General features: G+C 41.4%; 1 pseudogene; it reads right to left on the minus strand.

Annotated features, from left to right (window-relative positions):
• Positions 1-1159: 1159 nt before the first annotated feature.
• LOC125189894 lies at positions 1160-11007 on the minus strand (annotated as a pseudogene).
• Positions 11008-15489: the final 4482 nt, after the last annotated feature.

A 15489-nucleotide genomic window follows, 5' to 3' on the forward strand; every position in this document is an offset into this window, starting at 1 on the left:
TAAGTGCTTTTGGAACTCTGAGAACTCAAAAGCAAATAAATCCAAATTACGAAAATGATAAAAAGAGTCCAGTACTATGTTTAAAGGGCTCTATCCCATATGTAAAAAGCAAGTAAAATCTGTCATGTGTCATGGCATAGGCTATGTTTCACTCGCCAGCCTGTTTCGCCAGCCTGTTTCGCAAGCACCGTGCAAATTTCGCATCATTCCGACACGATTGACGTTTTTGGCATTATCGGCGGCAAGTGACAGAACTACATCAATCATGAGATGAAATCGTATTCGCAGTAATGTTCGAATAACGCAATCACTCAAGAATCAAAGCGATGATCGAGAAGAGAATTGATGGAAGAAAGAAAGTATGGGAAATTAAATAATTTGATTGAAGACTGTAATGGTGTGGCCCTTTAATGTGGCCCAGCCTGCCTCATCAGTAACCAGCCCAAATGCTTAATTTGGGCTTGAGCCCAAACTCCTCCTAACCCTAACACGCGGCAGATGGTTGTGGTGTGTTGAGGCAGTGTCTTTTAAATACTAAAACCACTCCTCTCTTCCTTCACTTCTGATATTTTTGCCTCTTCCTCTTTCTCTCTCGGTTATTGAGTGATCTAGGGTTTACCTTCCTTCTCCTTTGTGCTGCTTGAGATTCTGTTCTGAAGAGTGAGAAGAGTGTTGAAGAAACCTCTGGTTTCTGGTCTGATGAACTTGACCATCTGTTGAGGTTCTTGTGGTTCTGGAAGATTAGGTGTTTGGTGTTTGGCCGTGGTTGGAATCCTGTCGTTATCTCTGCAACTCGGTGGTTGCTGGATTTAGGGTTTCTTTGGATACGGTGAAGCAAATCTGTGAATCTGCTATTGTTTCTCCATAAGGGGCAAATCAATCGGTGAACAAGGAATTGGAGGGTCGGATTTATAGGCCTCTGCAGTTGTACCTAGTGCAACTTGAGCCTATAACTTGTGCTGTTTCTTTGTTATTTCACTAATAGTTTACTTCGTATACTTGGATGTGAACGCATTTGATTCGTTTGTTAAGTGTTTCAGGTGAAGAGCATATGAAGATGAAGGCTGTAGATCTAGTATTGTAGTAGCTAGATCTTGTATTCTCTGTTGTATTGGCTGATATACACAATCCACGGACATTTAGAACTATTTATGGAGTACTATCTCTTGACATGTCTTCTTTTGTTTATGGCTTCAAACACATCATCAACAATATCATCTATTTTGTTGAAGTATTTCTCTCTGTTCTTTGTTAGGGATCTCCTATCCCTAACGAAGAATAACCTGCAATTACGTACGAAATACCACAATCTGGCGCCCTCAACAACGGGGTCGGCGGCTGAAAGGTCACGAACTGGTGCGGAGAGAGTTCTCCGTCGGCAGTGATTAAGATTTCACGAGTATTACGCAAGTATTTTGGGCAAATAATTCTTCATTAATTGATTGCGGAATTAATGAAAGCCCTATTTATAAACTAAGGACCCTAGGGTTGGTTCGACTTGACCTAAACATCGGGAAAAGAACCAACAAAGAAAAACCCGACGGGGCTTATAATTCGCCCGACTCTCAAAACGTTTGTAACAGAAATTAAATAGCAATAATCCAAAATAAAACAAAAAATTAGAAATAACTAACTAAAGATATTACGCGCCTCACTTGGCAACGGCTTGATGTTCTCTCGCGGCCTCAGCTTCCGGGTTGTCGTTTCCTCCTCCGGCACCTCCGCTTCCGGCGTCTCTTCTTCATCCATCGCAGCTGGTCTCTCTTCCTCTTCCTCAGTACTGGCTGGTGTTTCTGTTGTATCTGTGATGTTGGTGTCGTCGGTCGGTGTAGCTGGACCGTCCCTAACAACTCCCTTCCTTAGAAATTTCTTTGTCCTCAAGGGAAAGAGTTGGAAATCGCTTTCTCAAGTCTGCGAACGGCTCCCATGAGGGTGACTCTGATCCATCTGACCATCTTACTAACATATGCTCCACGGCTGCTCCGTTATGCCACAGCACCTGGGAATCCAGAATCGCCACTGGATAGGCAATGGATCTGTTCCCTACGAACTTTGACAGCAAGGGAACTTGCGGGTCATCTTTGACGAACGCTCGCAAGAGGCTAACATGAAACACATTGTGAATCTTACTGGCCTCCGGTAACCGCAGCCTATACGCCACCGGGCCAATCCGCTGCAAGATCTCGAAAGGCCCGTAGAATCTCTTCGCCAACTTTGCCGATATCGGCCTTCGCAACAGAGTGCTGGCGGTACGGTTGCAGTTTCAGCCACACGAAGTTGCCCACGTCATATTCGACATTTCTCCTATGTTTGTTCGCTGTAGCCGCCATTTGTTGCTGGTCACGCAGATTCTGACGGAGTTCTGGGGGGAGTCTTCGCCGACGGTGCACTGGCCACCAATAGAGGTGGTTCGCGGCCATACAAGGCCCGAAATGGAGAGGTGCCTAGGCCGGCGTGGTGAAAACAATTCAAAGAGAGCTCCGCCCATGGCAAAAAATTCGACCAAGTCGACGGTCTGTCGGCTGTGAACGCCCGCAAATATTGCTCCAAGCCCTTGTTGCGAATCTTCGTTTGGCCATCTGACTCGGGATGGTATGCTGTCGTGAAGTTCAACTTAGTCCCACTGAGGCGCAAGATTTCCTCCCAAACTGCATTTAAAAAGACCGAATCCCGATCCGACACCAAGGTTTTGGGAAATCCATGATGCCGAACCACTGTGTTGACAAACAAATGTGCCACGCGTAAAGCATTAAAGCGTGTCGGGAGAGCTGTGAAGTGAGCGTACTTGGACAGCCGGTCGACAACAACCATTATCGTTGTGTACCCGCGCGATTGGGGAAGCCCAGTGACAAAGTCCATCGATACATTGTCCCATACTTGAGAGGGGACCGGCAAAGGCTGTAGGAGACCTGCCGGTTTTTGTGTCAAGTACTTCGTAGATTGGCAAACCACGCAAGCCTCGACAAACTTCCTGACATCCTTTCGCATTTTCAGCCAATAAAAGCCTGCTGCCAGTAACCGAAACGTCCGCTCATGCCCAGGGTGCCCTGCTAATGCTAATGGTGTACTATGGTGCTCCTCCATCAGTAGCCGTTTCATTGGAGACGATTGGCCGACCAGAATTCGGTGATTGAATTAAATCAGTCCATCCGTGAATGATAAATGGGCAGGGGCTTCACCCGACTGAATCTTTGCTGTCAGCTCCACCAGCTCTGGCTGCCTCTCGTCGCAAAACATCCAAGATTTTAGGAACCGGGTGCGCGACTGCAGCAAAAATAGCTGCATCCTTCTCTGACGACGAGAGCTCAGGCTGCGACGCCGCTAATGTCAGCAGCGGGTCTTCCGGAGTATCAGTCTCTTCCCGCCGTGAGAGCGCGTCAGCTGCTTTATTGGAGATGCCTTTCTTGTACTCAATTCTGAATTTATAGCCCATTAACTTCCGGACGTACAATTGCTGATCCGGAGTCTGCACTACCTGCTGCAGCAGTTCCTTTAAGCTTTTCTGGTCGCTGCGAATCACAAATTCTCGCCCCAAGAGGTATTGCCTCCATTTCTGTACCGCCTCTACGATAGCGTAAAGTTCCTTATGGTAGGTAGAAGCCACCCGTCATCGTTGCCCTAATTTTCGACTGAAGAAAGCAATTGGGTGCCCTTCCTGGATTAAAACCGCTCCAATGCCGATGTCCAAAGCATCGGTTTCAACATAGAAAGTTTTTGTGAAATCTGGTAGCCGCAATACCGGTGTTGAAGTCATTGCCCCTTTGAGGGCAGTGAAAGCCTCGGTTGTTGCCTGTGTCCACACAAACGATTCCTTCTTCAATAAATCAGTTAGGGGGGCTGCAATCACCGCATAGTTTGCTACGAAGCGGCGGTAATATCCTGTTAGGCCCAAAAATCCTCGCAGCTGCCGTACAGTGTGGGGTAATGGCCAAGCCGTCATAACTTCAATTTTTTTCGGATCAGCCTTAAGTTCCCCATCTGCAATTAAGTGACCCAGATATTCAACAGTAGTACTGCAGAATGAACATTTGGATAATTTTACATAGAATTTATTAACGCGTAGGAGCGATAATACCTCGTTCAAATGCTCGCAATGTAACTCCATAGTAGGGCTGTAAATCAGAATATCATCGAAGAATACAATGACGCATCGCCGGAGAAGTGGCTGAAAAATGCTGTTCATTGCTGCTTGAAAAGTAGAAGGGGCATTCGTCAAGCCAAACGGCATTACCAAAAACTCGAAATGGCCATCGTGGGTTCGGAAAGCTGTTTTAAATATATCTGCCTCATGCATTCTGATTTGATGGTATCCCGAGCGAAGATCCAGCTTTGTGAAGAATTTCGCCTTCCCGAGCTCATCAAATAACTCATCAGCAGTGGGAATCGGGAAATGATCTGGTACTATCGCCAAATTCAGCGCGCGGTAATCAATACAAAATCTAAAAGTACCGTCTTTCTTCCGGATCAACAGGTGATGAAAAATGGACTCTGACTTCTCTGAATGATTCCTTGATCCAACATATCCTTTACCTGACATTCAATTTCGTTCTTTTGAAAATAGGGGTATCGATATGGCCTCACATTGACAGGTTTGGTGTCCGACAATAAATGAATTCTGTGATCAAAAGCACGCGCTGGTGGCATCCCTTCGGGAAGGGCGAAAACGCCCTGATGCTCCTCCAGTACCCGGCTGAAATCAACCGGCAAATCCGGCGGGAAAACAGCCTCGGCAGTAAGCAGTGAGGCTGCGTCGTCTTTTGGCTCAATGGTCACAATCTCATAGAATTCGTGGGCATCTGAAAAAGAAGCCAGTAATGCCAAGGAATGTAATGAGATCTGTTGCGGACCAGGGAGTTTGCCCTGTAAAGTAATTGGCCTGCCCTCCTGTTGAAACTCCAAAGTCTTGCCGACGAAGTCTGCAGAAATCTTCCCCAATGATTCTAACCACGACATGCCGAGAATCACATCTGGACCATTGATCTCCAGTATGTGTAAGTCAGTTAGGAAACGAGCTCCCTGTATTGCCAGTTTTGTACGACGAGACACATGGGAACACATCAAAGACGCCCCATTACTGACGTAAACCCGGAAAGGACGAATTGGAGATAGCGCCAGTTGCAGGCGCTCTGCAATGCGTGGGTGCAGAAAGTTGTGAGTGCTCCCCGTGTCAATTAAAATCTGTACCTCCATAGTCCCCAGCTCGCCCACTACCTGGAAGGGAACCGAGCGGCTGTTACCACTTAAGGCGTGTAGATGAGAAATATCCTCCGTAATGATCTCCTCGTCCTGTGGGGGGTCCTCCAAAATAGCTCCCTGACCGGCGGCATCTTCGTCGCCTGCATAGCAGAGGAGCTTCACTGCGCACACATGGCCCGGTACATACTTCTCCGGACAATGCCAGCAAAGGCCCTTCCGTGATCGCTCCGATTTCTCCGCGTTAGAAACAAGAATCGGGGTGATTTTGGGTCGCTCCTGCACCCGTGTCGCATGTCCCCCGGATGGACCCAGTGACGGAGTGGCTGGTTGGCCTGCCACTGACTGATGTGGTTGGCGTGACTCTCTGGTGGGCCATTGGCGCTTCTGTGATGACGATTGCTGGTACCGAAGGTCCTGGTTAGCCGACAAACGAAGCGCGAGCGCCATTGCCTCCGCCAAAGATTGTGGCTGTTGCAGCTCAACCTTTTCTTGAATGGGCATCTTTAGACTTTCTATGAATATAGGAATTAAGGCGTAATCAGGAAGTCCCTCAACACGATTCAAGTACTTCTCGAAAGTATCATGATATTCTGCCACCGAACCGGTCTGCACCAATTTGGCCAAAGGGCTGATGTAATTTCTGAAACTTTGCGGGTCGAACCTGTGGCGGACATCCTCCAAAAAATCCGGCCAAGTAACAAACCGATTGTTATTCTGTTAATTAAATATCCATTCTGCCGCTGGCGGTTCAAAGAGCATCACCGTGTAATGAAGACGATCTTCCTCGGGCATCATAATGTGATCAAAATAATACTCCACCCGAGATATCCATTTAGTCGCGTCCGAACCGTTGAAATAAGGGGCTCGAATTTTTACCCCGTGACGTGTATCGGAGCCGTACTGGGCATGAGGTCTGTCACGCGACGAAGGGGGGTCCCAACACGACGCTCGGCGTCGCTGATCCCGCCATCCTCGCTGGCGGGTCCCAGCTAGATGGGCGGCGCGCGCGACTGGTAGGGCACAATTCTGGTCTCAGTCGCGATGTCTTGCTACCAATTAGCCTCACGATGTGAATCATAGCGGCGATAAGGTCCTCCTCGTCGACCACCCCTAGTCGATCTTTGATCGCGAAACCCTAGTTGTCGTTGTCGAGGGTTCGCGTCCCGCAGAGGGAAATCAGGTTCCCTATATTCCGCATACTCCCTTTCGTTTCTCCGTCGGCAGTGATTAAGATTTCATGAGTATTACGCAAGTATTTTGGGCAAATAATTCTTCATTAATTGATTGCGGAATTAATGAAAGCTCTATTTATAAACTAAGGACCCTAGGGTTGGTTCGACTTAACCTAAACATCGGGAAAAGAACCAACAAAGAAAAACCCGACGGGGCTTATAATTCGCCCGACTCTCAAAACGTTTGTAACAGAAATTAAATAGCAATAATCCAAAATAAAACAAAAAATTAGAAATAACTAACTAAAGATATTACGCACCTCACTTGGCGACGTTAATTCTTGTAGAAGTTCGGAGGCTTGATGTTCTCTCGCGGCCTCAGCTTCCGGGTTGTCGTTTCCTCCTCCGGCACCTCCGCTTCCGGCGTCTCTTCTTCATCCATCGCAGCTGGTCTCTCTTCCTCTTCCTCAGTACTGGCTGGTGTTTCTGTTGTATCTGTGATGTTGGTGTCGTCGGTCGGTGTAGCTGGACCGTTCCTAACATTCTTCGACAGAACAGAAGCAGCCAGACAATGATTCCTATGCCCACAACGAATCCAAGTGCTGCAAAAACATATTTCCACTCAATCTCCCTCTTATCCTCCACATTTTCATAATCAGATGAATCATTGTTAACACTACGAATGCATGTTACGTTGAGATTGAAACCACATAGCTTCGGATTCCCTTTGAACGAATCAGCTTGAAATGTTTGTAACTGAGGGCCATTCGGGATCTGTCCAGCTAGATCATTAATGTAGGACAGATTCAAGAATCCGAGGAACGTGAGCCCTCCCAAGAGACTTTGGGATGCTTCCATTGAGCGCATTATGGGAGAAGTTAAGCTGACAGGTTGAGATAAGATCGCCAACTGCATCCGGTATTTGTCCTTGAAAATTATTTGAAGAGAAATCAATAGTAGACATAATGCCACTATATTCCCTAGGGATGCCTTTGATGGTTAACATCACACCTTGCTTATTAAAGAACATACCACTTGTGTAGAAGCTTAAATTGTCGTCGCCCTTCAACTGTGTCATTCCTTTCCAACTAGAGAAGTTCACTGACTCCAGACGTACGCTGAAATTATTCGATGATATATCCAGAATGCGAAGCTCTGGCCAGTCTTTGAGACACTTCACTTCGCCATGGAATCTGTTGGTGTGCAAAACAAGAACATTCAAGCTCGGTGGCAGCATGCATGGGAATGTGTCGTCCAACATGTTGTTCCCGATATTAAAAAACTCCAACGACTCACAGCCTTTGAGTGACTTTGGGATTTTCCCTTCTAAAGTGTTGTTGTTAAGATCAAGATAGTTTAGGAGGCAATTGGTAGGAAAATGATCCGGGATGCCACCACTGAGGTTGTTTCGCCCTAGATCCAACACGATGGTGTTTTCGACTAGACAGGGAGGTATATTGCCACCCAAGTTATTAGAAGACAAGTCGATAGCAAAGAGGGATGAAGCAGTGCGGAGGGAGGTTGGAATAGTTCCACTAAAACTATTGTTTCCAAGTAACAGGATTTGTAGATTAGAAGTATTATTTGGTGGAACGAACCGCTGCAGGTCGCCCCTGAGCTGGTTCGCGTGCAAGTCTAGATTCTCAAGAGAAGCCGAGATATAGTTAGGCTTTTCGAAATCTGTAAAAAGATTGAGAGAAAGATCCAACTCCACAAGTTGTTTCTCCCAAATCCAACTAGGGATCTCTCCAACAATCCGATTGTCTGAGAGGTCCAGTTTCGTTATGTCGGAAACTTTCAAGAATCCCGGGTTACATGATCCTAGCGACAACTCCTTTATCCGGGAAGGTCCATACGTACTTGAGTTGTCGTTGCCAACATCTACTAACAAGTTGTTACCAGACAGATCAAGGCTTGTTAGATTGGCAAGGCCTCGGATCTTGTCTAGTTGAACAGTTCCATTGAACAAGTTTCCGGACAGCAGCAACAACTGGAGGCTCTGAATCTGGAACAGAGAGTTGGGAATAGGCCCTTCGAGCCGATTATCCCTCAAGTCCAGTAAAACCATGCTGGAAACATTTACAATGGGAAACACTTCAACTACTCCAGTAAATTTGTTACTCTTGAGATGAAGCCTTTTCATAGCAAAGAGCGAGCGGGGACCGGAGAAGGAATTGGAATTCAACCGCAGATAAGAAAGATTGGAAAGGCCTTCAAACAACGCGGTAGGAAGTGAACCTGTGAAGAGATTATACTGCAGGTAGACATGAACTAGTTTGGTTAGGTTAGTGAAGGTGGAAGGGATTGTCCCGGAGAATTGGCAACTAGACAAGTCTATCACGGACAAGTTCTTGATATTGCCAATGGTACTTGGTATCGGCCCGGAAAAGTTATTACCATTTAACACTAGTCACTCGAACGATCCAGTACGAGGAAATGGACCTATGCTTCCGCTAAGTGAATTTTGAGACAAATCAAGATTCTGCAGAGAAGGAATCTGAAACAGCTTACTCTGTAAAGAACTGTTTAACTGGCAACCAATAAGGCTCTAGTTGGTTAAACTTGGAATGAGGCAAACAAATCCGGAACTACGGTGGAAAGATCGTTATAATCTAGTCGAAGAACAGAAAGGGAACGGAGTTGCCAGAAGGACTTAGCCAGAGGGCCAGACAGAGAGCAAAAACGCATGCTCAAACGCGTGATGTTGGGTGCGTAAGATGAAATGATGTGGCTCCATTTCGTCTTTTCATGCGACGAAAGAATGCCTGCGTCATCAAGATAGAGCTCTCTAAGCCCAGTTAGATTCTGGAGAAGCATCTCCAGATTTGGGTGCTCGAACATTATAGAGGTATACACGTTCGACATGTCAAGGCTGACCAATCTCCCCAACGACAAAACCTCGGATGGAACTTGTCCATCGAAACCAGCATATGACAAATTCAAGTGTGTCAAGTATGTGAGCTTGTGGAATGGGAAGGATGCTGAAGTCGTTGTAGGCGAGATTAAGCTTCTGTAGATACACGAGTTTGAAGAGGCTCGATGAGTTCTCCATTCCACCGGAGATAGCCTCATGGTCGAGCTGCAGGCTCACGACGTTGCCTGCAGCATCGCATTCCACACCGTGCCACTCGTCGCTTTGGTTCCATTGCACTAGTTATGTTGAAAGGGAAGAGTTGAATATCAACTCTTTTTTTAGTTGAAGCAACATGGTTTTCTGATTGGGAAGGCATTGGCTATGGGAATGAGTGAAATTGGAGGAAAGTATACAAATGAAGAGCAAATTTGGAAGCACTGTGAAGATTTATATATTTGATATTTGAATTGTATACTCCAAGCAAAGAAATGTGTGGCCTTAAATAGCCATCCAATTGAGAACCAATTGAGAGACTTTAACATACTTCTCTATCAAAATAATTGTTCTTGCATACTAATACTACAAAAAAGTGAACAACCGACAAGAAAATTTAAGTTGAACTAAGAATTCAATATTCATATATATCCATAATAATAAGTTTACTAGTATATATCCAATAAAATTCAGAAGTGAATCAAACACACGACTTATTGATAAACAGAAAGCGTGTTACCAATCTAGTATATTTTAAAATTTCAAAGTTATGGATTGAATATATAGATGAAGTTTGGAAGTCAAAAATGTTATTTTGTTCATATATTCCATTGGTAGGGCAATGCAAATAAATGGTGATAAATATAGAGAAGAAAATGAAGCCTGGAAATTGTCATTGGCTCATTGTAAAGAGTTGAATGTTTGACTTATGCGGTTTTAGTATAGCACTACTTATTAGTTTTATAAGAATAATAAAGTTAGTAGGATGAATTAATGAAATGTATAGTTTATTTATAAAAAACAGGAGAAGGTAGCATAAAAGACAATTAATCATGGAAGAATGGAGAAGCAAATATGAGATAATTATTGGTGGATTGCAAGAGTATTATTAATTGGATGAGTATTTAATTTTTTTAAATTTCTTAAAATCAAAATTTAAAATATATCGAGTTAATAAATACTCCCTCCGTCCCCTATTAGGAGTCACTCTTTGACCGGGTACGGGTTTTAAGAAATGTAAAGAAAAGTTGGTTGAAAAAGTTAGTGGAATGTGGGACCCATTTTTTTATATTGGTTTTATAATAAAATGTGAGTGAATTGAGTTAGTGGAATGTGAAACCTACTTACTATTTATAGTAAAAATGAAGTGTGACTCTTAATTGGGGACGGATCGAAATGGAAAAGTGTGACTATTAATGGGGGACGGAGGGAGTATTTCTTTTGTCCCATTAAAATATGAATTTTTTTCTATTTGGATCGTTCTATAAAAATAGCTTATTCTATTGTTAGTAACTTTGATCTCTCTAGTAAAGTGAATCTCATTAATCACTAACAATGCTATAATTATTTTTTCTATATCTCTTACTTTATTAATTGTGCATTAAAATTCGTAATATTCCAAATATACATAATTTTTATGACGGATGATGGAGTACATTGAGTATGGGTCTGAACTAAAAAAACCTGACCTGAAAACATGTCGTTGGAGGTCATGGATGTTGGAAACAACAACATCAATGATATGTTCCCGTGCATGCTATCATCCTCATTCAGTGCTCTTATTGATTCCATGGTGAAGTGACATGTAACATGACCACGTGGACAGCGCTTCGAATTCTAAATATATCTTTAAATAATTTCAGTGGACGTCTGGAATCAATCAACTTCTCTAGTTGGAGGGGAATGATGCAATGGGGTTATCCAGAATCGTACGACTTTGGAGTGACATTAATCATGAAATGGCTAAAGTTAGAACTTGGAAAGATTTGACCGACTTTGGTAGTATTGATTTTTGTTGCAATAACTTCATAGGAGAGATATCAAATGCAATTGGCGATCTTACCTCAACTTGTCCCACAATGCCCTCAACGGAAGCATCCCTCAGTCATTCGGAAACTTGAGTAAGCTCGAATCACTTGACCTATCTCGGAACCTGCTAACAGGGCCAATACTGATGGGGCTTGGAGAAGAGATCCCAAAAGGCCGTCAAATGCAAACATTTTCAGCTGAATCCTTTGAAGGAAATCCAGGCCTATGCGGTGTCCCTCTCAACACAAGCTGCGGTCATACTGATGACAATAACAATGGATCAACACCAGGAGAGCGTAAAGATGCTGAAGAGAAGAGGGAGGTTGAGTGGGAATACGTATCTGCTGCACTTGGATACGTTGTGGGTGTTGGGATCATTGTGTTGCTATTTCTATTTTTCAGAAGATTCAGAGAGAAATACTTCGGCAAAATAGAAGAAGTTGTTGAAGACATGTTCATTGCCAGAGACATGAGAAGAAGGGGTGCAAGAATGGTAGCCAGGAACGGAGTCCGGAGACAGTAGTGTTGGTATTGCTATTAAATTTCTTGAGATATGTTTTCTTCACATGTGTTGGTGTGTTTTTGATATATGACCAATAACAGAACATGAGGAAGAGCAGAAACCAGCCGGAGAAGAAGAGCGCCAGGTGATAACGGAGCAGGATGAATCAATTGCCCTTGTTTCTTTAGTCTTTTGTTTTATTTTAAATGGTATGGATGGAAACTAGTAATTTATGAACTTCAGAATATTCAAGAATAGGCTTCAAGGTTTATAGTTAATGTATTTGGTAAAATTTTGCTCCTTCCTCTATGATGGTCTAATGGGGACAATTGACATTTATCATCAGATGCTAGGGAAAGAGATGGACTTTAAAAATATATGTTTGCATGCATCTTGCAATTGAATTCTATTGACTAATATCTTTTGTAATTTTGCTCCCATGATTGCAATCAATGACAGATGCTCTGGAAAATGAGGTGAAGAGCAAGGTATCCATTAAGGTAGACAAGACTCCATCTGAAAGAAGAGTTTCATTCATGTCTTTCCAATATACATGTCCTTGTTATTCTGGTATGTATATATAATTAAAGTTGGATTATGGATTGAAGGGGTCTCCATTAAGTATATAGTACTGAAGTCTGAAATTGCTCCTTTTTTTGTTTGGTTGGTTGTTGATATTCTCTCTGTTTTAATCAATCAGTGTGATAAATTATATTTTGAAATCTAGTATCAATATATTATTTTTCTCCGAAACAATCTTAAATCTAGTTTCGCCTCTCATTCTCTTGCAAACTAACGTCAATTCTTCTTGATTGAATGATCAAAGTACCGTGCGAAGTTCAAAGGATACAAGGTTATTCCGTATCTGTTTTTGTCTAGCAAAAGTAGATATAAATATAATCCATGCTATTGTCATTTGTACTATGTTCAAGTGTTTTTATATTTCATCTCATGTTTAGAAGAATCAGTGTTACAAACACAACTAATTTTAACTAATACATCTAATGGAACACTGAAAACTGATTGCTACAAACATAAGGCATCCGAAATGAAAATAGACCTAAAAATGAATTCTAATTTGAGTAAGAAACGAAGTCCTACAGAATAATTCCAAATATGACAGAATAATTCTAATCATTAAGGCTGAGAAAGTCCTAAAACGAATTGGGCTCAGAAGCCCATAGAAACTTCCACAAGGAGCATTGTTTGTACCATATGACTTTATAACAGGGCTCAAAGCCCATAGAAGGCCTAAAACAAATTTGGGCTGGCCCAAATAGGATGCTCCATATTCTCAGAATCCCTTTCTGGCAAATTATCGAACAGTTTGACTGCACGGAATACAGACCTACATTTTATGATGTAAAAATGAATCTGAGCATTTAAATTGTTGAAAGTCGAGCTAAAATGTTATCAGAGAAGAAGAAACACTGTTACAAACACAACTAATTTAAAATAAAACATTTCATCCAACACTTGATGGTGCAAGGTATCCCCAATTATGGAACATTACCGTTTGTATTCAGAAATTAATCTAACTCTAATCACAAATTTGGTATCTTGACCCACACGAAGTTTCTAATTTCTACTTTTACTTGTATATTGAAATGAGTAATTAATTTTTAAAATATACTAACTCTGTCTCAATATAAGCTCGTTTTCCTTTTTCGGACGAATAACTCAAACTAGCCCACTTAAAAAAGACCTTATTTGCTGTACTTGGATTTGATCAAGTCCCGGCCCACTTTTTAATATTTTTGAATTACGTTTAGACTCTTTTTCAGGTTATGTATTTTTATTAGTTTTATCCAGTAGTAATTATTTGAGTCCCTATTTTCTGTTTATGAGACTCTAAAATGGCGGATGGAGGGAGTGATATTTTATGAAAAAAAAAAATTTAATTGTAAACCCCTTTTTTTTTATTTAGTGACTATCATAATCGAGTGCTGCTTTAATTTTCTTTAACCAAAGTAACTTTGTTTTATGATGTGCATGTCGACGGAGAACACGCATCTTTTTTTGGGTAAATAATTTAAATAACAGATATGGAATCGTTACATTCCCACATCGGGCGGGGCAACCCGGTTTACGAGCTGAAGAGTGAGGAAGAAGAAAATGAAGTTTAGAAGAGAAATCATTTGAAATTGAAATGATTGGTCAAGAATCTGAAATATTATACTCCATATCTCCCTTTCTGTTCCACTACCAATATTCTTTGTAGACAGTACCAGTTTTAATGTGAAATCTGCAAATTGGAGAAATCGTAAATGAAAAAGAAAGAAATGATGGACCGTGTTAACAAAAATGAAAGATTAGATTTTTAGGAGCTAGACTACTACTCCATCTTTTTATTTCATTTGTCCGCTTTCATTTTTACTATTTTCGGCAATTGCTCTTTTATAATGTCAAATAAATTTTTAAAACTGAGTTGATAAACAATTGGACATTTTATTACCTAATTGAGGGAGTAATTGTGAACCCCATAGGAGAGGATTTAATCACCTTTCTAGTTAGTGATTAATATTATAATTGAGTGCTGCTTTTCTTTAACTAAGCAAAGCACTAACTTTTTTCTATGCTGTGCATGTAGACCTTTAATACGCCTTTTTTTCTAATTTAAAACTTTTTTGTAATAAAAAAAAAAGTAGCAATAAGATAATCTTCATGACAAGGCCAATTATGGAGGGTCGTATACCTTTAATATTGGAATAATAAAAACCATTAGTACTTTAGATTATGTCTTTATGTCTTTGTACAAACACTATCAATGTAAATATGAAACACTATCAATATAGTAAAACATTAATGGTAAAAGCAAAAAAAGACATGTGAATATGAAAAAATAAAGCAGCACTGTTTGATGAAATTCGTGATTTACTATTTATAGTGATGATTAATTTTTGTTCAACTTTGCAAGCTGGGGAAACTATTACAATTTCTGAATTCCATAAAATAATAGTAGGTCCTTTTCTTGCACTACAAAAATATATGGAAATTTTGGAACTAAACCAACTGAATGATGTGGGCAGAGAAACCACCTTTTGGCATGAGATCAATTCATGAAATACGAGATACTCTCTCCGTCCTATAGTAGATGTCATATTTGGGAGATAGCACAAGATTTTAGGAGATGTTATTTTGTATGTTAAGTGGTGAGAGAAAATATAATTTTATAATTGTTGTGAGAGAATTTTTTCCAAAAGAATAAATGTGACATCTTTTGTGAGACAAACTAAAAAGGAAAACGTGATATCTATTATAAGATACTCCCTCTGTTCCGGATAATTCGTCTCACTTTGACCGGGCACGGGTTTTAAAAAATGTAATGAAAAGTGAGTTGAAAATGTTTGTGGAATGTGAGTCCTACTTTTATATATTAGTTTATTATAATAAAATGTAGGAATGAGTTAGTGGAATATGAGGTCCACTACCAAAAATGATAAAAATTGAAATGAGACAAATTATACGTGAAGGACCGAAATAGAAAAATGAGACAAATTATTCGGGACGGAGGGAGTATTTATTAGGAATCAGAGTATGTCTTTTACAATAACCAAAATTACGAGTCATTGCCGTATAACAGAAGTCATCCAATTTTCTTTGCTTTTTTTGGGATCGGAGTATGTCTTTTACAATTTTCTTTAACAGAAAGCATCTGTTAAAACACACGGCAATGAAAAGTTTTTCTCGACTTTCAACTAAGAAAATAGCGTTTCTATTACAATTGCTAAATACTCTCTCCA

The sequence above is a fragment of the Salvia hispanica genome, chromosome 1, assembly GCF_023119035.1.
Source record: "Salvia hispanica cultivar TCC Black 2014 chromosome 1, UniMelb_Shisp_WGS_1.0, whole genome shotgun sequence".
NCBI lineage: Eukaryota > Viridiplantae > Streptophyta > Magnoliopsida > Lamiales > Lamiaceae > Salvia > Salvia hispanica.